Source organism: Marmota marmota, unplaced genomic scaffold, assembly GCF_001458135.2.
Source record: "Marmota marmota marmota unplaced genomic scaffold, marMar, whole genome shotgun sequence".
Lineage (NCBI taxonomy): Eukaryota > Metazoa > Chordata > Mammalia > Rodentia > Sciuridae > Marmota > Marmota marmota.
In genome coordinates this window covers 39,708,261-39,735,454 of record NW_026000211.1, presented here as the reverse complement: position 1 = coordinate 39,735,454, position 27,194 = coordinate 39,708,261, and the positions used below count along the sequence as shown (strand labels likewise).

Sequence of the window (27,194 nt, the reverse complement as noted above, 5' to 3'; positions counted from 1 at the left end):
TGCATTTGCTAAGTGTTTGTGCTTTCATTCCCTTGAAAAGAAGGTGGGTGTTGAATTAAATTTACATATGAAATAACCTTCTCATTTGCAAACTGATTATTTTATTTATATATTTGTTTTAAAAAATCATTAATGTTATTAAAACAATTCCAGCATATTTTATGTGAAAAGGGAATAATTTTGTAGGGATATTCATCTTAATTGCAGAGGTAAAAACTTATTGATCATAAATGTGGAATGAAGGTTTACAGACTGTTATTGATCTCAAGGTTACACTTTTCTAACTAGAGCAATGGAACCCATTCTGCCCTATTTGATAGGCTTTTTCATTCGTTTATTTTATTTGCAGATGTTTTTATTTCCTGCAGAAATAAATTTAAAAGATATAGTCAACAAGTCTAGTAAGTGAAAACATTGTCAATTTGCTTTGACGTTCTGATGCTACACACAAAACAGAATGCATGTTCACTTTCCCACCCATAAATAAAAATAATTTGCATATTGAAGTCAACTGTGAAGAGTAATAAAACTGGACATAGGACTTATTGATACATTAGTTAAATATATAAAATCTGGGGATGTTAAGATGCCTTTCTATAGGAAAGAAGTTATTTTATTTTATTTTATTTATTTATTTTTATTAATTGCTCAAGACAATACAATTAGTTCTTTGAAATTCTTTTCTATTTTAATGACATCTAGCACTTCTACTCATTTTTTAATCCCTTAATATTTTTTCATGAGACATAATTATTTATGAAGGTTTTTTTAAAATTTTTATTCATTTTTATCCAGCAATAGTGCACATTTTGTCCATATACATTAATATATTATCCAAGCCCTTTCTCCATTTAATTTTATCTCAAAGATATAGTTTGATGTTAAAGGGCTAAATATTTATCATTAGTCACATTTTAGAGGGAGGAAGTGATTTTAACTGAGAAGAATTGGAGGATAGGAAAAAATTTATGACTAACCAACAGAATATTTTGATAGACAACAACACTTAATTCACCCTCTGCAATTAATTTAATTACTTGATCACTATAAATAAAATGCTTAATCTTAGAGATGAATATGGATATTTTCATATATTTGTATTTTACTATATTATAGTACTATTAATATAGGTATTAGAATATATTTATATACATATACATAAATATGAATGAAATGTTAATTCTATACTGTAAAAGAAGAAAACTGAAAATCATGTTATTCATTAAATATGACCAATTATCTATTGTACAGATTTTGATACATATGCTCATGCAATAAATATTCTTGATATTATTTGAATAGTATATCAGTTTTCTATTTTAAATATATGAGTGGAAATAGTTCTTAGAATTATCATCATTAATATTTTATTAACTTAATTATTATACACTGAGATCATTATTTTTACTATAGCTGCTTCAGTTATTTAAATATATTTCCTTTTGTAGATCACAACTGCTTAGTTTTTGAAAGCATGTCAGTAACTATTAAGATGAACATAAAAGTAAATTCAGAATTCTCAAATTAGTTTGAATATATTATTAGTTTGAATTTCCCTCTGATCATATTTAAATACCATGACTTTCCAAAAACAACCAGAATGATTCTACATTTCACTTATTAATAAGTATTAACTGGTCATCTATATTACAGTATATGTGCTTTACCATGTAGATCCTCACACATTATTTCATGTGTTTCACATTATGCGGTTACAACCTCCTGAATAGATGAAATGTATGGTGATATATTAGGTGGGGAAAGGGATAAAAGTGAACATTGTGTTGACCAAATTGGATGTAAAAACATGCTGCATATTCAAATGAAATATGATAGAATTCCTAGCCCAAAATAGAAACTCAATTAAAACATGAATGACAAGCTACTCCTTATGATGAATTTTGTTTTAAATATTTACCAGAAGTTATCATTTGCACTGTTTTTGAATAAAATTTCAGAAAATCTTCTCATAGGACAAGTCGCAAACTAGGGTCAATTTTAGTGTTTTATTTTACGTATTTTTCCTTTTGACATAGTTGCAAGATAGAAAAAGTTTGTTCCTTATATAAGGTACATAAATCAAATACCTTTAGTTTGGTTTTGTTCTACAATATTTGTACAAGTAGTTAAAGTAAGTCCAGAAAAGTCATCAACCAACTAATTTTTTTGTCATGTTAAGTGTAAGTACATATTTAATAAAATGCTATTTTATCTCTAAAGTACCAAATACAATAAACACTATAAAATATTTTTGTTCTGTTGTGATAACTGTGTATTATTTTCCTTTGCATTATTAATTTATGACTTACATAGATATGTAAGAGTTTTGAAATTAATTCATTTATAAACCATAACTATTAATGAGGACACTTAAGAGGCTGTTCTTAAATGTATGTATTAAATGCATCCATGTAATATTATGCCTTTTGGCAATTTCTTATTTTAATCATTTTGTATTTTTGTTACTTTAAATATTTCATTTAAAAACCAGTAGTTATTAAACTTTTTGTGTCTTAGAATTCTTTTAGTATCATTTAAAAGCTGTAGGTCCAGTCTAAAGGCAAAATTGTATATCTCATACATTTCTTTAAAAACTGCAAGTGCAAATTTTCAAAGACTTTGTGTAGCCCATTTATTAAAGTCTTCCAGGGGCCTGTGGCCCTGGATAATTGCTAAATAATAAGTTATTTTACTCTCAGTGTGACTCTTAATAAATAATTCTTTGAATATAGCTTGGAGTTTTTCAAATAAAAGGAGTTTAATATTCGTTTCCCAGGAAAAGCTATTTTTTTGGAAAATGAACTTTCTTTGGAACCCTTTTCTTTCATAATAATGGCTAAAACCTCAAAATAGTTTTGCCTCCTTATCTTATGCAGTAGAAAAATGAGGTAATGCATTAAAGACGTACATTTTGCCATAGGAATGAATACATTGATCACATCAATGAAATGCTCTTCATGGCATATATAATTGATGATTTTAGCAGACATGCAAATAAGCAGTCAGACAGGGCTAGCCATATGGAATAGGGCAGCTTTAAATTTAAACTGCCTTTTATATATGCAGTCCTATTTGTTAAATTTGTTTTCTATTTTATGTTTTGGCCTTCATCCTTTCACTGCTCTAAGATTGTATGAATAATCTTTATGGAATAACACAACATAGTCACAATTTCCCATTCATTTTCATATTTCCAACCTAGAATTTTATTGACATTTTCTTTTGTCTTATAAAGCTAATAAAACCAAAACATTTTTGCTTATTGCCATGTAAGTTTACAAATTAATTGCACACAAAATAGTGTTTGAACCCCACAAAAAAAGTGTAAATTCATTGTCTATACCCATTTTTTGGAAAATTGCAGTACAATGTATCAAACTTTTTCATAGTCACACAGCTCATATTTGGCCCTGCTAGAATTTTTCTTTCTGTTTTTTTTCATTTAAATCTCCTATTATTCCAATGATTATTGTGGATATGAAAAAAGAGACAAAAATAACATGCATTTTAAAGATATTAAAATGAAATATTAAATACAAATATACCGAATGAAGTTGCTCAAAATTCATTTTTTAAAATATGTACAAATATTTATAATATTTTGGTAAAACATGTCTGATATTCAGAGATTTCCTCAGCACATTTTCATGTTCTCTAATTCATGATCAAGAAAGACACTCAAATTTGTTGAATTAGGATCATTTTGTTTGTTTTGTTTTGATTTCCTGCCAATCTTCTACCAGAATTGAGAGATGAGGGAAATTTCTCTCATGACACAGGGGTAAAATGTCCTGGGTAAGATTTCTAATCAATACAAACATACTTTCAAGTTTGTGCTACCACTCCATTTCTTTGGGATGCATTTTTTATTCCACTCTACTCACAATTTCTCTTTAGATTTTGGCTAATTCCTGTCAGCATGAGGGCTACTGTACTAGTAGTTGTCATTCACTAAACACCTTCCACGTTTTCTTTTCTATATAAATTATTTTTTAATCTTGTAAAGAGCTCCGTGGGGCAAATGTTTATCCTCATTTCATGGATGAAAAAAAATGAGTTTCAGAGACACTAAATGATGTACCCCAAAAAATTTGATTAAACTTCACAAACTATTACAGATTCAGGGGAAAACCACTTCAATGTCTTTTATCATTCAAAGGTACTGATCCTTTATTTTTTAGAATTAATTGAGACATGTTTTACACACTCTGTAAGGCACATTTACTGTGTACAATTCCTTAATTTTAATAAAGTTACCAAGTTGAGCACCCATCCTAGATCAGTTTTAGAATATTTTGGTCACCCTTATGAGTTCCTTGACCCATTTACTGTTAATCTCTGTTTCCATGCTGAGCCTCTATCAATCACAAATTCCATTTTTGTCCCCACAGAACTGACTTTTCTGGGCATTTCATATACACGAAATCATGAAGTAGGTATATCTTGTATCTTGCTTTTTAGTAATTGTTTACAGCTCAACTTTTAAATGAATACATCTTTATAATTGTTACTATTGTAAAAATTTACAAATGCTTCCCTATGCTCCTACAAACGGAAATCCTTTTCCCCTACAGCCTTTCTAGGAAGCACAGATCTTAATTTTGCTCAAAAATTTCTGGTGAAATCCAATAAGCCCTTACAAAAATAATACATTCTCATTATTATTTTCAAACTGATGTTTCTGACCTTTGGCATTTATTAACAGATTAATTGGTTACATTTAAATGATCTTGTATGAAAGCAAACAGCAGTCAGTAAGAGTATATTACATACACTTTTTTTTTGTTTTAGTAGCAGAAATTAAACCTATGAGCACTCAACCTCGAAGTCACATCCCCAGCCCTATTTTATTTTTGATTTTGAGACAGGGTCTTGCTAAGTTGCTTAGGGCCTTTTTAAATTGCAGAGGCTGGCTTTGAACTTGTGATCTTCCTGCTTCTGCCTCCTGAGCTGCTGGGATTACGGGCATGCACCACCATGCCTGGCTCTTACACATTTTTTGACAGTGATTTGGTTATGGCTGTGATAGATCCTCTTATGGAGATTTCTCAGTTGACGAAACTTATCCAGGTTTCCACTGTCAATCAGCCAAAACTTCTCCCTGGATACATAACATAATCATAGCAGTTATTACAAAAGGCTCTCTTGTGTCCCCCACTTTGGTAAACATCCCCTACTTTGTATTAATGATATCTCTATTATTTGTTTGATGCATTTTCATTTTTTTCTTCTTTCCTTCTATATTTCAACATCTATTTCATTTGTGCCTTCATCTAAAAAAATTATAGAACAATAAATGTTTCCATCATCCCATAGTAAATTAAAATAGTTGAAACAAATGTTCACTATTTGCTGGCAGTTCTTTATAGGGATAATTGCAAAATCTAAGCTGCAAAATTTAAAGGATAATAAATTTAACAGAACAATAAATATGAATATTTTTATAAGTGAGAAGCAGAAATATTTATAATACAAAAGAGTATGAGGTCCAAAGTTTACTTTTTTTAATCTTTAAGATCTCATTCCTGAGTTTGGGGAAGCAAGTTTTATCCCCTAGTTGTAAATTTTGACCTAATATGAAAATTATTTTATTTTCTGATCAAATGTTAAACAGATAAAATGAAATGACAGAAATGGCCAGTATCAGAGTAGTTCATTGAGGATTCATCATACCTGCAAAGAATCAAGTACAAAATAGTAGTAGAGATGAAAGAGGAGTTATGAGGCTCATTTTCTTTTTGTCCCCTGTTTTACTTAGGAGGCAATGATTTCCTGAGTATCTTTACATTTGTAAAGCAGAGAAATATTAAATGTGTTAAAACTTCTAAAGTGTTTATATGAGTGCAATAATCAGTAAGTTAATATTTGCAAAAGCTTAGAATAGTGTATAGCATATGTAAGCATCATAAAGTGTTTGATAAGTGATATTGATAAAACTTCCAAAACAATGTTTTCTTCCTAAATTAACCTTAAAAGCTGCTTTTGCTTTAGAGCTTTTTATTTAAAGCAGTCTTCTGTCCAATCAGCTTTAATTTTTTTTCATCTTGTTTCATACAATAGATAAACCCTGTAACAATCTATATGTATAAATTTGAAAGTTACATTGTTTCTTGTTTCTGTTCAGTGTGTGTAACTTAAATACTAGTGACACTGAAGTTAAATGTTAGCCCTGTTTGTATAATAAAATTTGATTTAACAGAAATGTTTTAAACTAGTTTCACTTCCAGAAAAATACAGACAGAATTAGAAAAAGGTCGTTTCCATGGGGATTTCTGGAGAGTTTTAAATTGAAAAAATTAAAAGAACCTTTCTTTGAAGTTTCCTTAAACTTATAACTAGGTTTTCTCTTTAAATTGTTACTTATAACTAAAGTTCACTCTTCCTTTAGAAAGAAGTGACTAAGTCTATATATCCAAAGTAATCTATAGTGACATAGGATTTGCCTAAGTGTCTATTTTTATGACTCATTTCTTTTGCAAAAACTCAGGTTTTAGAGTTTCACAGACAAGTAATTTAGGTGGGATTCAAGATCATATCTGAACTGTTCTCAAATTCAGACAAGATTTAAGATGTTGTACTTCCTTTCCTGATTTTATTTTTGTTAAGTATAATGAAACTTGACCAGAGGAAACAAATACATAAAAGCCTGCAAAACATACCTTGTGAATGGAAGAAATGAAGTTATATGTAAATACCCAAGATGACTCTTTTTCTTTTAACGTGTGTGCGTGTGTCTGTGTGTATGTGTGTGTGAATCTCCTGTAGCACACAGCAGAATTACTCATAAACCATTAACCCAGCACTGAACCTTCAAGGAAAGGGGGAAGATCTTGAGATACTAACTTCTTTGGTAAGGGATTAACTTGTCTTAGACATTTTTCACTTTACTAGACTTAATAAATTTATCCTGGTTATATACTTGTATACAAAGTTTAGTAATTGTTTACAGATATAAACTTGTATACAAACTGGATATACTTGTATACAAACAAATGTGATGTTAGTCAGCTCCATTGGGAGAGTAAGAATGCCTTCTGCTATAAATGGAGCTTCATATACACATTTCCAGTTTACCTCTTTAGAGTTTACAAAGGAAATGAGGTGTGAGGGATAAAGGAATAAGAGGATGGAGGTGTTTGCCAACAGAATTGAACAAACAGTCCCTGTTGAACAGTATTACCTTCCTGCTACTTAAAGAAAAATCACAGGTTCTTTCATGAGCTTCCCTCACAAACATACAGAAACTATGAATGTTTCTGGAAATGATTTACTAGATGGGGGATCTAAATTATATGATTATAAAAGGCGTGGCTTTTTACAAAAAAGTAGAGAAAGAAAAGTATGTAAAGTATCCTTCTTGTAGATTATCTATATAATTTTATCCATATCTCTTCCAGTTTCCACTCCCACTCACTTTAAATTCTACTATTCTGAGTTTAGCCACCAATGCTTAGTTATTCAACCTTCCTTCCATTTTATAAGATAGCCTAGGGCCCTACTAATACATTTCTAACACTACTTCTCCAGTTTTGAATTCATTTTTTAAGTCTGGATAAGTATATTCTTGCCATTTGGAATGCAAAGATCTTAAAAGGATTCTATAAAAGCACTTATAAACCCATGGGTTTTATATTTATAATGTAAGGTAATATATTTGCAGCCAAGAAGTGCTGTAGTAATGTAAACAATTCTTTCTGACCTAGATGTTTAGAGAAAAGTTCATAGAAGAGTTTGAAGCTAGAAAGAAGTGCCATAAAGTTTGTTATATTTGTTTGAAATTCTAGTTTTTTCTTATCATTTTAGTGTTTATTTGTCCAATATTTATTCTCTCTTTCTCTCTCTCTCTCTCTCTCTCTCTTACACACACACACACACACACACACGCATACAACATAATGAGTTTAAAAAGTTTCATTTCAAAGATATGGATTATTTCCCCCCATCTTAACATTGACAAAATTAAGGCTGAAGAGTAGACTATATGGTAGAAGAAGATATGTATTATATTTCCTAATGTGTACTAAAAAGTATGCTAATCCTTTAAGTCTTCCAGTAATTCTTTTAGATATACTTTTACTTGTCCAACTTTTTAAAGATTTCTTTAATTTACAAACTAAAAGATATATATTTATCCTGTACAACATGTTGTTTTGAAATGTATATACAATGTGGAATGGCTAAATGGAGCTAATTAACCTATTGCCCCAATATTTACAGCAATTTTTAAGCTTCAGAGTAGTAGAGTGGCTTTTCTAATGTCAAATCAAAAGCAAATGGTGCAGTTTCAGCAAGAACCCATCATTTCGGACAAAGTTCAGTTTCTTTCTTTCACACAGTTTTCTTGAAAGAGGGCTAGCAGAATTTTAGCAGAAATAAGAGGAAAGGGACGATGCTCTTGATAGTGCTCTGAGACAGAGCAGGGAGAGCAAAGAAAATAGTATGCACAGGAAGACAAGGAAAGCCTAGGTGAGGGGCTGACACTTTGATGTAGCAGAAGTTTGTGCAGAAAAATGGTTAGAGGTAGGCTTGAAGTAATAGGCTAATGGTAAATGGTACTGAACAATGGGAACATGGTAGCAGTTTATAGATAGAGTCCTCATGTTCATTCAAATACTCATCAAATATTTAAAGGCTATTTTTCACAAAATTGAAGAGTCAACAAAAGGAAAAAAGACTGCCTCCTCATTTCCCAGAAATTTATGTTTTCAAAAATGTGTATTTTCTTGGAATTTATATTCTAGACAGGAAAATTTACTAAACAGATATAGTAATGATGATGTGGTAAGTATATTTGTATTATATGAGGAATTGAGATTTTCCCACTAGTTTGAAATGCTTAGAGAGTAAATTGTTTCCTTTTAAAAGGAAGTATTTTTAGGCAATACATCAAAGTAGTAATGGATATGCAAGATCAAACATATATCTCATTGCTTTGAAAAAAATCAGTTTTAAGAGATTGCTTATTAGTAGAATGGAGGTCATGGCCTTGACAATATCTTATCCAATCATTTCTTAGTATTTTTTTTGTAAGAAGGAAAATAGAAATAGTGTTGGATGATTTTCCCCCACTGTCTACCTATATAAAATCAAATATTTTAAAATATTACTGATATGGATTATGAATTTATAAAACATAGAACATCAAGAAAAACAGTTTGTTTTATCTGAAAAAGAAAAAAAAATTCTTTGCTCTATTTTTAAAATATATCATTTAAATTTTCATAAAAAATTGAATTAAAAATATAAAACAATTCATATTAAGAAAAGTCCTTGTTAGTAGATCTTTATTATTGAGTATGCTTGAGCCCTCTACATTCTACATTTTAATCATTAATTCACATTAACAAATTTTTACTGGATAATAATTAATCATCATTTTTGAAGTGGAAATACAAGGTTCTACCTTGGAAACTACCTTGTTCAATTGGCTAATTTACCTTTCCTCTCTATTTTGAATTAATTATGAACACAACAACAGAAACAGTTCCCCCTAATTTAAGCTGTCAAAGTCTATATGATTTTACCATGAAGAAGTCTCAAATTGATGAAAGTAAAAATTGACCTCACAAATATTCATACATTAATTAACTTAAACTTTGATACTGTTCACATTCACTATCTTTTTTTCTTTTCCTACCTGTCTAATGTTTTGATGTGTTAGAGATGTGAACCATAGCACTTACAGAATAGTCAGAGAGCTAGGTGTGAAAGAGCCAGTGACAGGAATCAGGCAAGAGCTCTGCTTCAGTGTCCTTATCTGTACAATTGGGAATTTACAGTAGACTCTCCTAGAGTCTTTGCATATTTAATATTACAAGAGGATCTCCTCCCAAATGTTTGAATATTGTAAGCCTTATAAAAGGAGTATAGCAAGTAAGATTTCAATTGATCAATTTTAATGTCAAGAATGGCATAAATATTTGAAGTGCTTTGGTGACAGTCTCTACAGTTGTATTAATTTTAATAATGTTATTCAAGAAAAATTTGTTTCATTTTATTTAAAAACTAAACTCACTGCTTGTATTAATATAAGCACATGAAAACATCACATTTTTCTTGGTGCCAAGTTTCTTTTTCCTTGGAGCATTTTCTTAGTTGCCCCTTTTTCTGTTGGTAAGTTCCTTATCTTTACCTAGAAAACTCTTTTTCTCTGGATTGTCACATGGCTCTCTTCCTTGCTTTGTTCAGGTCTTTTATAAGAATCACCCGTGCAATGCTATCTATCCTCTTTTTAAATTTTAATTAAACTAATTTTTTAAATTAGTAATAGAAGCTTAAAAGTTTAACATATCACTGTGGTAGCATGTGATGTTATGATAAATGTATATACCGTGTAATGTTTAAATCAGATTAAATATATCTATCTCCTCAAATATTTTTTATTTCTTTATGGTGATGACTTTCAAAATTCTCTGTTCTAGTATTTTAAAATATTCAGTACCTTATTGTTATCGACCGTCAGTTACCCCACTGCAGTTGTACTCCAAAACTCCTAACTCCTTGCAGTAACTTCACGTCCACTGATGAAGCCCTTCCCATCCTTCTCCACTTCCTACACTCCCCGGTAACCACCACTCTTCTCTCAATTTCTATGTGATCAACTTTTAGACCCCATGTATGGGTGAGACCATGTGGTTTTTGCCTTTCTGTTTCTGGTGCATTTCATTTAACCTGTTTATTTTACATCTTTCTCAATTTCTCATTATAACACACATTGTTATGTTGTCTTGTACTCTACATTTATTTTTAATTTGTATATCCTTAGACTAATTAGAAATGATTTTATTAGACAGATTTCTTTATTTACAGTAAATCTGTATCCCTGTATTTGCCGTGTGTGACATAGCATATGAAGTAGACACTAGCCACCTGTGAAAATTTAAATTAATTGAAAGTAAATAGTACAAGAAAAACATTTGTTCAGTCACACTTAGCCACATTTTAACTAGTTAACAGCCACATATATCTATGTTCTATGGACACCAACACAGAGAATAACATATAACATGTATGTAATAAAAATGTTTACTGGACAACAAAATCCAAAATCTTAAAGAAAAAAATGTATACTTCTTAAATTGAGAACTCTACTTTTTTGTTATTTTAGAAGAAATTATTCCCATAGAGTCATAGATACTTATTAAACAGTAAAATCTAAGATTTCAGGGAAAATCACTAGATTTTTTTCTCTTATCAAATGGGATTAAAATATTTGATTAAAAGAAGATGCATTCCTTATGATATTATGGATAATAACTTACTGAAATTAGTATACAATATATGTTAGTATAATTGCATGTTTATTTTAGGGTCACTATGCATGATTGATTATGTGAATAATTTTACAACTCCATTGACAATTAAAAAGTACTTTTGGTTAACATTACTTCCTACAATTTCATAAATAACATTGGCAGAATAAAAGTCCCCAAATCTTTTTTAAAATGGGAGGACTTTATTTGCTTTACATTTTCAGGTTCAATAAAGATTTACATGATATTTTGATAATAAGAATTGAGAATGTTGAATATGAAAGTAATATCTTTTATAATAGTGCTAGTACAACATTGCTGATAAAACAAAGTGATATTAGCAAGATCAGAAATCTCACATATATGTGGTTTAGTAAACAATATTCTTTCCTATTTCAGTGTCAAATTCAAATTTATTAGTAAGCTATTACAAAAAAGCTGCCTTGTTAATTTTATTGCTGTATATTTTAGGACATTTTTAAAATTATATTTTAATCTTGAAATTCACTTATCCTAAGAAAACAGACTTTAAAATCTGTTATTGTGGATATAGTTGGTTTTTTTTTCTTTATCTCTATCAAAAAATCAAAACAGATATATGTCTAAATTTATTCCAATCAGAGAATATATACATGTGATGTGATCACGTTTGTGATTATACACATAGGTCTGCATCAAGTAGTGTGGTATCTTTGATGCAGTTTTATAAGGGTATTATCTGATCCATTGTACTTTAGAAAAACGAAATTTTGTAGCTGTACCATTTAAAGCTGTCGAATGTCTTCTGCTGGAACAGAAACCGTATCTAAGGAAACCCATTATCTAATCCTCACAGGTTATAGCAAGCCATACTGTGTAAATCAAATCCACCCTTGGACACTTTGGTGCACATTTCTATACTCTGCCTTTCCTCTATCCCCAGAGGTTCAACAAGACACAAGGAAAGACAGTTATGATTGTTTTCAGTTACTGAAGAAAGAGGCTTTTTATATTTACTGGGAGGATCAGAGAGGCATCCTGTAACCTGGAGAGCTCCCTTGGCTCCAGGTTTTAAGTCGTTGGGTGTGTTTGTTCTTTTGTTTGTCTTTCAGGGCTGCCTGGAACAGCATGACCATCATGTTCAGCTTTGATGCCTGTGGGAGATAGGTTAGATATGAAACACAATACAGAGAAAGACAGATGCTTGCTGCATTCGAATTGAGAAGTTTAGAAGAAAAAATGTTTAAAATTGTTTAGGCTCACATAGTTGAAACAAAAGAACAACAACAACAAAAATCTTGTAAATCACTGGTCAAATTATCTATGGTTCTCTTGCTTAATTATAACATGCCCATTGAAAATGGTCTTAAAAGTCCAGTTTTACTTTGCAATACTGTCTTTTATACAGGTTTTAACAGCTCACCCTTATAAATCCCATGAATTTTCCACAACTAAAATTAAAGGGCAATTGATGTGTATATTTATTTTGGGGGTATGGCAACGCATTATGTTAAAAAATATAATGTAGTAGTAGTGTATGTAACATGGTAGTTAGAGTTATTTTTTCAGTTGGTCTTTCACCAGTATGAAGTAACTGAAAGGAAACAACTTTTCTTTTTTTTTTTTTCCTTCACTCATTCTAATCTTTTCTTCTTACAGCAGATCATTAATAGTTCTATTTTAAGGTCTTGCTACCAAAATGTAGTCTGTCCATGAACCAGAGGCATCAGGATCACTTGAGAGCTTATCAGAAATGTAAAATCCCCACACCTATTCAATCTTGCTGAATCTGCATTTCAGTAAGATTTCCAGGTTTTTAGTATGTGTATTAAAGTTTGAGATGAGGTATGTTCATGTATGTATGATATTGAAGTAGACATTTCCTCATCCTACATACATTTTTGATTCTTATAATGAAACCGTGTTTTTATTATATAAAACAATCAAGTAATGAATTTTCAACATCAGAATTGCTCAACATTCTGAAAGATGAGTCAACATAACTTAGTTTCAAATTATCCTTGCCGGGGCTGGGGATGTGGCTCAAGCGGTAGCGCGCTCGCCTGGCATGCGTGCGGCCCGGGTTCGATCCTCAGCACCACATACAAAACAAAGATGTTGTGTCCACCGAGAATTAAAAAATAGATATTAAAAAACTCTCTCTCTCTCTCTCTCCCACTCTTTCTTTAAAAAAAAAAAAAATTATCCTTGCCCATCAAGAAATGCACTGCTAATTTAAGCACATACTATTTAGACTCAAGACAGAATTAAGTATAGGATTCTTTCAAACAATGTATAGTTTAATAGTCATTGTTAATTTGTTTTTAAATACTAGAACAACTTTTCATTTTTGAAAAATCTTAATTTCTTATTAAAGATTCTTTCCAACTATCACTTGTAGATCATACCTATGGTACTAAGTAAGAGAAGTTTTTTGCTGTTTTGGGGTTTTATTTAAAAGAAATATGTTCCCAGTATTATGCCTTTAAGACTCTTTTAAAATAGTAGCTTGAACACCTGAGCAAATTATTTCAAGTGGTTGGTTTTGGTTTTTTACTCTGAATTTTGCTAGCATCGTGTGTAACGATGTATTGGCTTATGATAAAGCACATTGTATAAAATTTTTTTATTTTATATATTGTGATCATTGATACTACATGCTACCTGTGTAATGATATATTTCACAAGAGGTCCATAATCCTGATTGATGACATCACATTTACCTGATATATCCAAGATATTGTCTTTTAACCAATATTCACCCTTTTCCCCTAGTTCTTATTTTAGCTATCTCATGTTAATTTGCTTGAGAAAAATTTCCTTATGGCATTTTAACTAATGCTTTCTAGTTTGAAGTCATCCATTCATTCAACTATTTTTAATACCAGAAAATAATTAGTGAAGGATTACCATTTCGACTTGTGTATCAAAAGCCTCATTAGTTATGAAGCCTAATCCATTTAATAAACACTTATTTTAGATTAAAAAATTAACTTCTTATATGCCAAACATCGTCAACTATAGCAGAAGTGCTTGGAATTTTTAGAATGTCATACAATTCTCCTTTTTATTGATATATATTACACAAAGTAACCCATTGTTCTATATTTTCAGAAGTTTGATTATAAATAGTTATATCACAATTCAATATTATTGTATATTGTTCAGTATATTTTCTGTGCATAAAATACGGAACACATAATTTAAAGTTATTTGTATGCCTCATATACAGTTATTGATGGTTTTACACAATTCTCTTAATTAATAAATTTAAGAAATAATCAAAATTGAGCAAATAGATTGAAAAACTATATTGCAGAAACATTATTAAAGAAAATGTAACATGAAAACATAACTTGGTAGTGGTGGTAGTGTATACTTTGATTTTTTTTAAAAAAAGAAATACAAATAACATGTCTATTTTAATTGCCAAGCTGTCTAGTGGATCAAGAAATCAGGGTGACATTTACTCAAGGATATTGACATATATGAACAGATAAAGGAATTATCATGGATAGCATTATATAATATACGCCATAAAAAAAGGTGTTGACTATGTAATTTGGACATTCTGTGGAGACAGTTATTGCATGCAACTGAACAGACCAAAAATAGATGCATTAAGATGAGGTTTTAAGGATGAATAATCTTTTGACAGATTAGAAAAACTCAATCTAAAAGAATTAAAAAATAGTGAAAAACTGCATTATTTATGGGGTCCAAGTTTTTTTTTTTTTTTTTTTTTTTTTACCAATATCATAGAGTCATGTTCTCAGATAGTATAATTAATCAACAAACCTACTTTACCCATATCTTGATTTTTAAACCTGTACTTCCACAAATTCACAGATATCTCAATAGGATACATGGACAAAATGTATGCATTGATCAAAATTAGCAAAGAATGCAAGGATGAAAAGATTTTGATTCCTTTTCCCACTATAACCTCTAGCTTTATAATTCTTGCTGTTAAAGAAGCTGTATGGATTTATTTACAGTGTTGTCTTAGTGTCATTTGGTGGAATGCTCAGACAACAATCATATGAAGAAAGTTTTATTGGACACTTTTACTGATCAAGGCATTGTGATCTAATGACTACCTCCTTATATCTTGGTCATGGAACAGAAAATTCAGTCACACACAAAAATATCAGGTATTTTAGGGAAAAAATGCAGCAAGTAAGGTACTAGTGTTCTGTTTTAAGAAGAGAATTATCAATGCATTGTAGAACGATTTGCATATATAGGAAAAGACACTGAAAGTCAAATTTAAATCATATTTTCCAACAACTTAAACAGTATTTTATAATTTTGCATATTTTCAACAAATGGTTATTTTGAAATATAACGATGACCTTTCATTAGAAAAATTAAAAATAGTCACATTTTTTAAGCACCACTATTTGTCCTTTAACTTCATTCACAATATCTTCTTTTTTTTTTTACACTTGAACTTTTGGAAAAGAAAATGTGTAATATACAGAACTATTGTAATTGATGTGATTGCTCTGGACTGGGTTATAGCTCATTGGTACAGTGCTTGCCTAACATGCACAAGGCCCTGGGTTTGATCCCCAGCAACATGAAAAATGAATGAATGAATGAATAATAAATAAAGTGATTATATTCATCCAGGCTTCTCTGAGGCATTTCTCTTTAATTATATTCCAAAGACACAATAGAGAAATAGTAAAATACTAACTGAGATATTTGAGGTTTGGGGTAGATTCAGATTTAAAAGAAGAGGAAGAAGAAGAGGAGGAGGAGGAGGAGGAGGAGGTGGAGGAGGAGGAGGAGGAGAACAGGTTGTAGATACAGGAACTTTTAAGGGAGTCACTTCATAGTGAGCTTTAAAAAAAAAACGCATTTACCCACACTGCTCACAATTTTAATTTTCCTGTGTAATTTTATAATTTTTCTTATTTGTTAGAAGCCCAAGGTTGGAGTTGGTCAAAACAGATTTGATACCTGCCACTTACTTGCTTTCTGGTTTGGGGAAAATTTTTAGCCTCTTTGATCCTTAGATTTTGCAGTATTTTGTAGTGAAGTTCAAATGTACTTAAAGGGCTAGGCATATATTATTTGTAAGTATTATTATTATTGTTCTTTTGTTAACTGATAATTGCTATAAGAGTAGCATCAGTGAGTGGTGGTAGCAATCATTCATATCTATACATTTATTGAGTCTGAGTTTTTTCTCTCAGTGTTTGGATAAACAAGTCCACTGAGGAAACAGAGGTATTCCTTCTGATCCTTCCTGTAATAGCATCTTCCAACATTCCAGTGATGTTAGGCATAGTAGTGAGAGAATTCTTGAAGACAGGATAGAAGAACATAAAGTAAGAAGGATGACCCTCAATAAATGTCATCTGTCATCTAACTTTTCCAGGAAGAACTAGTAAACATTTTATTCTATAGTTGCTTTGTCTGGGAGGTAAACATTTACTGGCAGTGTGTGAAGGGATTCTGATAAGCTGAGGAGTCAACAAAGATTGGTTTGTTTAAGTTCTAGTTGGCAAAGATTTGGGATGCATTCTAAATCAGAAGAAAAGTGACTCAGAGTTTTCAACAGAGAGATAACTGGGTCTGGACTATGATTTAAGAAATCATTCAAATTTTCATGTGGAGAACTGACTTTAGTGGAATAATAATGATAAGGAAAACATGAAGGATAAAGATAATGATGTTTGGACTAGGATGCATCCAAGGAAGTGGTAGAGAACGTGGCATTTGGAATATGCACTACACAGGTGTGTTTTAGTCAGCTTTTTCACCACTGTGACTAGAAGACCAACAAAAACAATGTTAGGAGAGCAGTTTATTTGAGGGCTCATGGTTTCAGAGGTCTTAGTCCAGAAAAGGCCAGCTTCCCTTCCCCCAAGAATTCCAGGTGAGGCTGAACATCCTTGTCAAAGGGTGTGGTGGAGGGGAACAGCTCACATAGTGATCAGGAAGCAGAGAGAGACTCCACTCCCCAGATACAAAATATATATATGCCATAGCCACACCCCCAAATGAACCACCTGCCTCTAGTTACTACTCAGTTAATCCATCAGGGATTAATTCACTGATTAAGTTAAGGCTATAGTCCAATCATTTTTCCTCCAAACCTTCTTAAATTATCTCACACGTGTATTTTTTTGGGATACCACATCTAAACCATAACACAGGTAGCAGCATTGACAGGACATCTTGAACAGGTGAGACATAGAAGTGTCAAGGAGCTAAGTAAGGAGGTTGTGTTTGGAGAGCTATACTTAGGACCCATCAAGGTGGTGTTTTTGTACCCTAAAATTAGATATCAGTGTTGGTAGCAAGTAAGAGAAGAGTTCCAAGGAAACAGCCCTGCCACACACTCACATCAGTGTCAGAGGGAGGACAATTGCCCAAGAACACAGAGTAGGGTGTCATATTGGGAGGAGCAAACAACAGCTGCCTGGTAAATTTCTGCTGAAGTTGCCTGCGAGTGTCAGAAACCACAGAATTGGCCACAGGAGAGACTGCTTGTGTCTTGAGAATGGTTGTACACCCATTATGTGGTAGATTTTTCCTGTCCTACATTTTCAATCATTAATATGTACTTTTTGTGACTTTTAAAAGAGAAAGCCTGATTCCATTGTCTTTCCTTCTTTCCACAATAAGCCGCATACCTTTGATTTTACACACCCTTACAGAACTGGCATGTACTGTACTGCTGGCCATGTTTAGGATACTTCTACAAAATGCTCTCTTTGTACTGCCTCCCTTAATTGATTACCTGCAAAGACTTAAATGCCATCCCATCCCAACAAAGCAACAGAGTGCTTTAACTTTCGAGGCTTTCTATTTTTCTTCATATTAATTTCTCAAACATATCTGAAAATGGTGCATCTATACGCTTCTTGGACCAATTCTTCTCTTCCCTCTCTCTCAAATATCTTGTGCTATGAATTTCCTCTATATTTTAATGAAATTGCTCTGTATAATGGCACCAATGATTTCCTAAACACTGAGACCAGTGGTTTCTTAGAATTACTCTCCCTATGAAGCGGCTTTAAGTAGGACATTGGCACAAAAAAAAAAAAAGCAAAAATTTGCACTGTTTTCAAGTTTGATTTACCACGACTTAAATTTCAATAATAAATCCCCAGGAACTCCTCTTTGGACTTAAGCTTTTCATAGACCCTAGTTGGAAAGCTGCTCATCCAGAAAGCCAGCATTATGCTAATGTCTTTTGTAGAGGACAGCAGCTAAGGTAAAGGGCAAGCTGATTGTCTCTGGGTTCCCACACCTCTCCCACTGTTAAATTTCACATTAATTTGAGATTGATTTTTAGTAATTAAAATCACAGTTATATTAGCCTCTTGACACAGATTTAAAATAAAGAGCTTTAACTTTATAAACGATAATGCTTATTGCGGTTGATGGTGCTAAAAGGTAACAATACAACATTTGGAGTTGCTATCCCTGAACATGAGCCAGCATCATAATCTGCTTATCAGTGAGAAATGTTCAGGGAGTGTGAAATTCAGCAAGACAAGCCAAAGAAAATTAATTCAGACTTGCCTCAGAAATGCCAATTGACCTAATCTCCCCAATCTATTAATTCTGAAGGTAGAAGGAGCAATAGATAGAAAAGCCCAGGGGGTAATCACAATGACACAAGACTTAGGAGCAGCTCACAAAGTCAGCTCTGTTCATGAAGACCAACTGGGGAATTCTGGATAGTTTTTCTAAATGGGCATAGGCCATGCCGAGTCTCATAGGTCAAAAGCAAACTCCAGAAATCAATAGCAAAAAGTGAATTAGGGCTCTTGAAGACATGCCTAATGTGATGTGTTGATTTAATAATGCAAGTGACTCTTGAGAATCGGAGGCATTCTGTGATGATAGCAAAACTGTGTCTTCCATGAGCCACACAGGAACCTATCAGTCGTCTTCATCAGGAGATTTGACAATAATACAAGATTTTAAACTCCACATTTATAAAATGGTATAATTGTAAACAAACAAACAAAAGAACAAACAACAACAGGAACAAAAATACCTCCTAATAACTGGTGCCAGTTTCAGAGCAAGCAGATGGGTTGTAAATTAAAGTTTGTAGACATCAAGCCCTGTAGTTGTTCTTTCATTCTCAATGGGAAATAACAAAGAGAAAATATGTGTAAAATGATTAAACTGATATTCTAGAAAATACTATAGATTACTAAAAGGCATCTCAATATACCATACTTAAATATTTATTTTCTCTGTCATCCTAACCTTCCAAGGTAATTAACTTTGGAGGAAATCTTTTTTAAAAAATCATGTTTTTTTTTTTTTTTTTTTTGTATCAGAGATTGAACCCAGAGACACTTAACCACTGAGCCCCAGCCCCAGCTCTTCCTTTTATTTTTTATTGTGAGACAGGGTCTCACTAAAAGTGTCTTAAGGTCTCACAAAATTGCTGAGGCTGGCTTTGATCCTCCTATCTCATTCTCTAAGACACTGAAATTATAGGAGTATGCCACTGCATCCTACCTATCTACTGATGTCTTAAAAGGAGCTCTGGCCTAGGCAATTAATTGACCATAAATGCAGCAATACATGAATTTTACCTTGGAATCTTTTGGAGTGTTTGAAATACAGATTTTATAATTTCTAAGAAACCGTAGTTTTAAGTCTACATTGCAATCAATATTTGCCTTCATGCTCTATTACTCTTAACCTTTCCCTTTAACCTTGAGCTTGCAATAGGTTTTAAAAGAATGATAGAAATAAATTCCAAGGAAGAATAAGGACAACATATTTAAGAACTTGAGCAAAAATGGTGTGGTCTAACTTATTATTTTATCATTTTCCCCCAAAATAAGAACTCTTAGATGAGCTATGTAATACTTCCAAAAGGATTATTTTAAAAAGCTTCCAAAATAGTTAGCTTCAAGTCTAATAGATATGGTATGACAGGCATAAAAACTTCATTTAATAGCAGTATTTTTTTCTAACTTTTTTTTTTTTTAAATCTGGTACTGTCAATTGAACTCAGGGGCACTAGACCACTGAGCCACATACCCAGCCCTATTTTGTACTTTATTTAGAGACAGGGTCTCACAGTTGCTTAGCACCTCACCATTGCTGAGGCTGGCTTTGAACTCACCATTCTCCTGTCTTAGCCTCCGGAGCCCCTGGGATTATAGGTGTGTGCCACCATGCCCAACAATAGCAGTAATTTTTATGAATTAACTAAACAGTGGTTAACACTAGAAATCTGTTTTTTGCTTAACCTGGTTTGTTAGAACATAGGTCTCTAGTTGTGATTTGACCCATAATCCACTTATGTTAAAACTCACTTTACAGTCACTTAGCAGTGGTATTCTGACTAGAAATTGGCCAATGGCCTGTGGATAGATTGCTGTGGATCAATCATAGTTACTGACCTTGCTTGGAAAGCACCTCTACTTACTTAACCCTGAAGGATCCCATTTTACATATTAGTTATGCAGATGCTCAAATAAAGAATAGAATTTCTACCTATAATTTTGTATCTGGCATTTCTGAAAGATCTTACTAGCTCTGAAAAAAAAATCCTATGGGCCTTAGACAGTATCTAGATGAGGTCTTTATAGCTTATTTTTCTCATCTACAAAACAGATTTTATTGTCTTACAGTGGTTAAGTAAGGTAAACTCAACACAGTGCCTGGCACAAAGTAATACATTCACCTATCCACTTCTTAACAAGGGTTTATTGAGCAATTACCATGTGACTTAACTGTATTTAATTGGAAATACAAGCATAAATGTATAAGTTGGTTTTTAAAATTTTTGTCCTGTGGATTTGAAAATACAGCTAGGAAGACAATTAGGCAAGCCTTTGCAATGTGCTATTTCTGGTAAGTATAGGGTACTTGCCTTAAGCATAAGGATTTTTAGCCAGGATATATATTTGACACTTGATTGGAACTCAGAAAAGTCTTTTTTTCCTCATGGCTGTTTTGTGGAATTTAATAATGAATTATTTGTGTAAATCTTTATTCAATGTCTGCAACAAACTAAGAATGTAGAAAATGTTACCCATAATTGCACATGTTTAAGATGAAATATACATGTTCTAATGCAGTAGGATTTCATTTGCAAAGGTAAAGGTGACATTGATTCGTAAAAGTGATACAGCACATGCAAAGACCTTGGGTGTATGAGAGATGTTAAAAGGTTAGATATGACTACTGCATGTGCAGAATAAGGTGAATAGAGCATCTAAGTCTGAAGTTATGAAGAGGACAAAATTTTAAACTAAGAAAATTAGACATTATTCTACTTTGTAGTTGGATCACATAACATTTTAATGTAAAGAGTTGACAAAAACAAATGCAGAAATTAAAGCAATGCAGACTAGTTACTGAATGCCAGAATGGACAGTTATCATATACCAAGTGCTTCACATGTAGTATCTCATTTATTCCTTCCAACATATCATTTGCCTTCATTTTTCAGTTGAAGAAATTTACACAGAAATAAGTGATTTCCTGCCAAATCATGTAACTACAAGGTGAAAATGGAATTCTCCCATCCTAGTGATCTTAGCAGTATTTTTCTCAGTGCACAGAAAGATAAGATAGGAGATGGCGGTAGGAAGAATTTAAGAAATAATAGCAGCTTGACTAAGATAATGGCAGTGAGATAAAGAGAAAAGAAGAAACTTGAGAGTCAACAGTATTTGGGACCTGATTTACATTGTACTGTAGTGAGAAGGATAATTCAAAAATGTCCTCTGGGTGTGGACCATCAGCTGTAGCTAGTAAAAAGTGGGACTTGAAGTCTTGCTTGCAAGAGGGTATAGAGAGAGGAGAAGGACAAAGGAGAGAAACACCAACATGGAGCAATAAACACTAATATTAAAGGGCTAATGCAACAAAACTGTAGGGTCCACAGGGGAATGGGATGCATCAAAAGGTGAAATAGAGAAAGTTATCAGAGAGGTCAACAGAAAGAAAGAGGATCAAACTATCAAATACTGCCAAGATACCAAGAAAGGGAAAGGCTCGATGATTAACTGAATTTGGTGAAAAGACTTTTGGGAGACTAATTTAAAAATTTGGGGTAAGGAAATGAAGAGCGAGTGGAGACAATTTTTTTTAAAAAATGTAGATTCTGAGAGAGTAGGCAAGATATAGAAGCTTGGTGGAGTGACATGTGGCAGGGAATATTAATTAATGAAAGGATGTGTCAATTATTTCATAACTAGAAACGTTAGATTTTCAATTTTATCTCTTAAATCCAACTTGAATCCTGAAAGTAGTAGATCAATATCAGAGACTTATGTGACTTATAATTAACCATAGAAATACTAAACACAGTTTACTGAATGCTTATGAAGGGCTGGACACGAAATTCCTTTTCATGAAAGAACCTTCATTCTCTTAACAACTTGAGAAGGAAGTAGGATTGCTTATCCCGTTTTTTTTCAGTTATGACTAAGAAAGATCCTATGTTTGCCAAGATCATGCAATAATTACACTCTTTTCTATCTGACAATAAATCTGTATCATATATGTAGCTTTTAATTTTTTGTAATAATTAGGTCAAAAAAATAAGATTTTTATTATATATCACACAGATTAAATTAGATACAGAAATGGTTTGAAAGAAAGTATAATCCCATTTCAAAACCAGATGGATTATGGGACAGACAGGGATAGATAAAGCATGAAAATAATCTGTTATTACTTAATGTTTTGTTGCAGATACATTATTTTCACTTTGTATAAAATATTATTACTGTAGGAAAAATGAAACCCGGGAGCACTGTAGTTGAAATATTTATAAATGTTTCTTCAGTCCTAATAAAGACACTGTCTTTCATGTTTGCATTTTGTTTTCATTTCTGGAAACCATTCAATAGACGCTTCAGTAATAATGTTTTGATAGTAGAATGATTTTAGTCAAGAGCCTTAACACTGTCCTGAAAGGACCTTTTAGTTGAAAAAGAAGCAAATGGGAAGAGTAGGGCAAGATGTATGAGTGAAGATGCAGGCAGATCATCTGGTTAAGCATGGGGGATTGAACCTTAAAAGACTTATGGGACCCGGAGCAATTTGCTTTATGTTGGTAATAATCGCAACACCACTTATTCCTACTTCCCTTATTAACTTTCTCTGCATCACCGCTCTTTTTGAGTTCATCTATCTTAATGAAACATCCGTCTTCTGTCTTTCGTTCCTGCTTTGCATTTGAGACTTTCTAGGGGATTGAAACTAGCTTCTCAGCTGGACACACTCACTAGCCAGAGGCTAACTTTGCTTCCAAGTTAGACTCCATGCAATTTCCCCCATTAGGCGTTTGTTTCATTGTCTACATGAGAGCAATAAAACTTATCAGCTAGCTCAATCAAACACATCAGCTGGAAACATCTTCTTGCTGTGAATGAACAGACCAGTTCCAAAAAACAACAACAAAAAAACTTCCTTGGATTGTGTTGTTAAAACATTCTGGATCTACTGTTTGAACCTTTGACTCATTTTCATATCTACATGTTCGTGTATTTCTAAATTCTAGCGAACGCTGGCATTTTACAGAAGTAATACTGTAACTGGGTATATATTAATGCAGGCATGGAATTGGAGGCATGAGTTTTCGGTGAATTCGGAGTTATAGAAATAAGTATTTTATTCTATTTCTATAGAATCTGCATGATAATTAAGTTTCCATTATTTTTCTCATCCCAAGGGAAAATGTATTTAGGAGGTCATTTCCACTCATCTAAGATGCTTTCTGAACACAGAGTAGGAGTATCATGGAATGGGCAATTCATTAAGCAAGTAGAAGGTGAGGGCTTAGGTGAGCATGAGAAGCCAGATCTCATCTTAAACAAACATTGCCATCTGTATAAATGTGTATGAACTGGTATTTATTAGGGTAATTTTGACCTTTTTATATCCCTATTTGTTCCAAGCTATGCATTTTATCCTATCAAAGGCTACAATAGTTCATGTATGGGAAGATGAGAGGGGGAAGAAGTTTTCTACTTACCCACATCATGGTGATGTAACACATTTTAGATTGTGATAGATAGGAACCAAGCAAGGTCTCTTTTCATCAGGAAGGATAAAAATCACTTTGTGACAATAATAATGATTTTAGTTGTTAAAATAACTAATTTCTCTGAGGAAGATCACAGATTTCTCAGGCATGAGCAACTAACTGTCCAAGCTTAGAGGATCATTTTGTACATGTTGAGGTCAATTTGACAAAGGATGTTTGCTTCTACCCATATGTGGGCATATCATAAGAGAAGTGTTCACAAGCAAATTTCCTTGCAAACTTTCAGTTTGTGGAAATGCCTTTTTATCAGAGAGCATTCAGTTGTGTTTAGATCAAAGTCAATAAATAAGTGTTTTTTTCCTGACACAAGACTTTAATTTCTTTTGAAATGTACAATGACTCATTAAATAGTGATTTCACATTAAAATAAAATAATGAAAGGTCAATTTAAGATGGAAATAAGAATTCTAGGAGGGAGGCATTAGCCTTGTGTTGAACAGTATATGGCAAGGGTCTCCCACACTGCATCTCCCACTTCACTCATGCTCACCTGAGCGATACAGTTTTTGTTATTGGTTCAATGAACAGAAAAATTTATTACAACAGTGTTTAAAATCACCAATGTTCATATACTATAGTGAAAATAGCACAGCATTCTTAGTTGAGTTGTAACAGAACCATTTTAATAAGCAGTAAATCCCTTCATTTTTCTTCTCTGCCTCCATGTCTATCTCTATTGTTTAGATATCATACTGTCAGTACTTTGCTTCAAAATTAGGACTTTATCATCAAGTTCAAAGTAGAAGTGGTATGTATATTTGGAGTTGTGTGTACTTTAGATAGATACATAAATTTTCCCATAAATTATTTCTCCACAAATTTATTTCCCCACAAATAAATATTTTTGTTACTTTAATCGGTGTTTTGTACAAAAACCATGTGGTCTTTAGCAATGCAAAAATACTTTTAATTTTTCTGGATTTTTAAAATATAAAATAATATTATCAATACATTAATTATAATTCCTAAAATCTTTAAATTGTATGGACTGGTAAATTTTGTTGCCCCCTTTTAATAGTTAGTTTTCACTTGAGAAGTAAAATTTATCATCTAAGTTGTTGAAAAGATTTAGCTTTTGGGTTTGTACAAAATGATTTTTTTAAAGCACGAATAATTCATGCATGCAAGTTTACAGATCAAGCCTCTTGGAGGAGGTTTATGGTTTGATAGGAGGGTGGTGGGGTTCTGTTTTATTTTTGTCTTTTAGCTGGAGGCATACAACATCATTTTCTGCCTGTAAAGAGTACTCAGAATTCGAAATTCAAAACATATCGAGACTCACACTTCCTGCTGCCTTGCTAACCTATTTTCCAGGGTCATTTTCTTTCAAGTGCAGTTAAAATTTTTCTCTGTCGAACTGAAGTATGTACCAGACGCTCTTGGGATGTGAGTTTGCCATTCCCGACTTTTATCTAGAGCAGGTAGCCTAAGTGAATTTTCCATTTTGTGAAACTCCTGCAGTGAGACCACAGAGGAGAAAATGGAGCTAAGTACTGACAGATGAGGCACAAGTCCTGATATTGTGAATTAGGGTTGTAGTTGGAAAAAATATATATAATTTGCTGATCTTAAAGGATATAACTTTCTAGGGTCTAAGCTATTTACCCTTGCATTTCTGCTTTAATGCTTCTCACAGGAAGCTGGAGTCAATATCGATACTTCTCAGAGGATGTAACTCCCCACTAGCCACTCCTATTTTCAGTTATTTTTATGTAACAAATTGCAAATTCTATTTATTCTAGACCACACTTGGAAAAAATAACTTAATGTAGCTAACCTTCAATCCTCTCCTCCCGCTCATTTTTTTTTTTTTTTTTGGCTTTCTGTACAAAGCAACCACAAGATCCTAAATTTCTATTCTTTTGATTTTTACTTAAGTAAATATTTAATTGCTATTTTAAATTTCCGGAAATGTGAGAAACAGAGTTGCAGAAAATTAGAGTGATTCCCTGATTTCCGACACTGCATCTTGGCTGCAAAGTTCTAACGTTTTGCCTTATTTTACTTGGTCATACAATATTTTAATTTTGAATTAGCTGCCAGTGTTGCAGAAATAAAAAAACTATCGCTTTCATTGAATATTTGCATGAGCTGGTAACATCACTCCATTTCTGAATAGTCACCAAAGGCTGGGGGTTCCTTCTGGAGTTCATATCCTCTACTCCTAAGAATTTGAATGATTCCCACTACTACCTTTTATTCCCATCACTGGAAGCCTAGCCTCTGCTGCCATATTTCATCTTATTCCCCATTTAGCTTCATTTATTTATTTTTACTGCCCTTTTGTTTGCCGAAGTCATTTGAATTGGCTGAGCATCCTATAGGAAGGGCATAGGTGTTATAATTTTCTGCCAACTGTTATGAATTAGTATATGCTACCTGGAGTGCTGTGTTTAGAATGATGCTGGGATTGTGTCTAGACTTAGCAAATGTGCCGTCATGAATTCTGTCTGCCAGAGGAGGCTCAAACAACAGCCATGCTAGGTAGAGTTGACATGCACTTGAGATTTGAAGGACAGAAAGGATGCCTGAAATAGTCTCCTGACAGCAATCAGAAGAGAAGCTGATATTTACTGAGCATTTTTTTCTTTGTCACACATTAACATGCATTCATGGACTTAGGCTGCATAATAATCCTGTTAACCCCAATATACAGATAAGGAGCTGAGGTTCAAAATCCCATCTGATGTGATAAAACTAGTAAGTAGTGGTCTTAATTTTTAGCTGTGAATCTCTATTATATTATGTTTCCTTAGTGTTTTGAAATCTTTTACATCTTTGAGTGCAGCCAATGAAACGCAGGTACCTCTAACAGTGAACCCTTTAGGGAAATAAATGCAACTGCTCTCATTTATTGAGGGCTTACAATGTGCCTGTCACACTAATAGGTAGTTTATGCAGGT

The 27,194-nt window shown here is 32.6% G+C and overlaps 1 protein-coding gene across 10 annotated transcripts in view; it reads left to right on the top strand.

Annotated features, from left to right (window-relative positions):
- The window catches only part of Pcdh9 (protocadherin 9), an 854,885-nt gene that overhangs the window by 27,930 nt on the left and 799,761 nt on the right, over nt 1-27,194 (top strand). The window contains exon 2 of one of the 10 annotated variants that reach the window (XR_007343327.1): nt 1,755-7,883. The exons of the other annotated variants lie outside the window; for them this stretch is intronic. The gene's annotated coding sequence lies outside the window, so the exon portion shown is untranslated. Of the gene's footprint in view, nt 1-1,754; nt 7,884-27,194 lie in introns of those variants that run through there. 10 annotated transcript variants of the gene reach the window in all.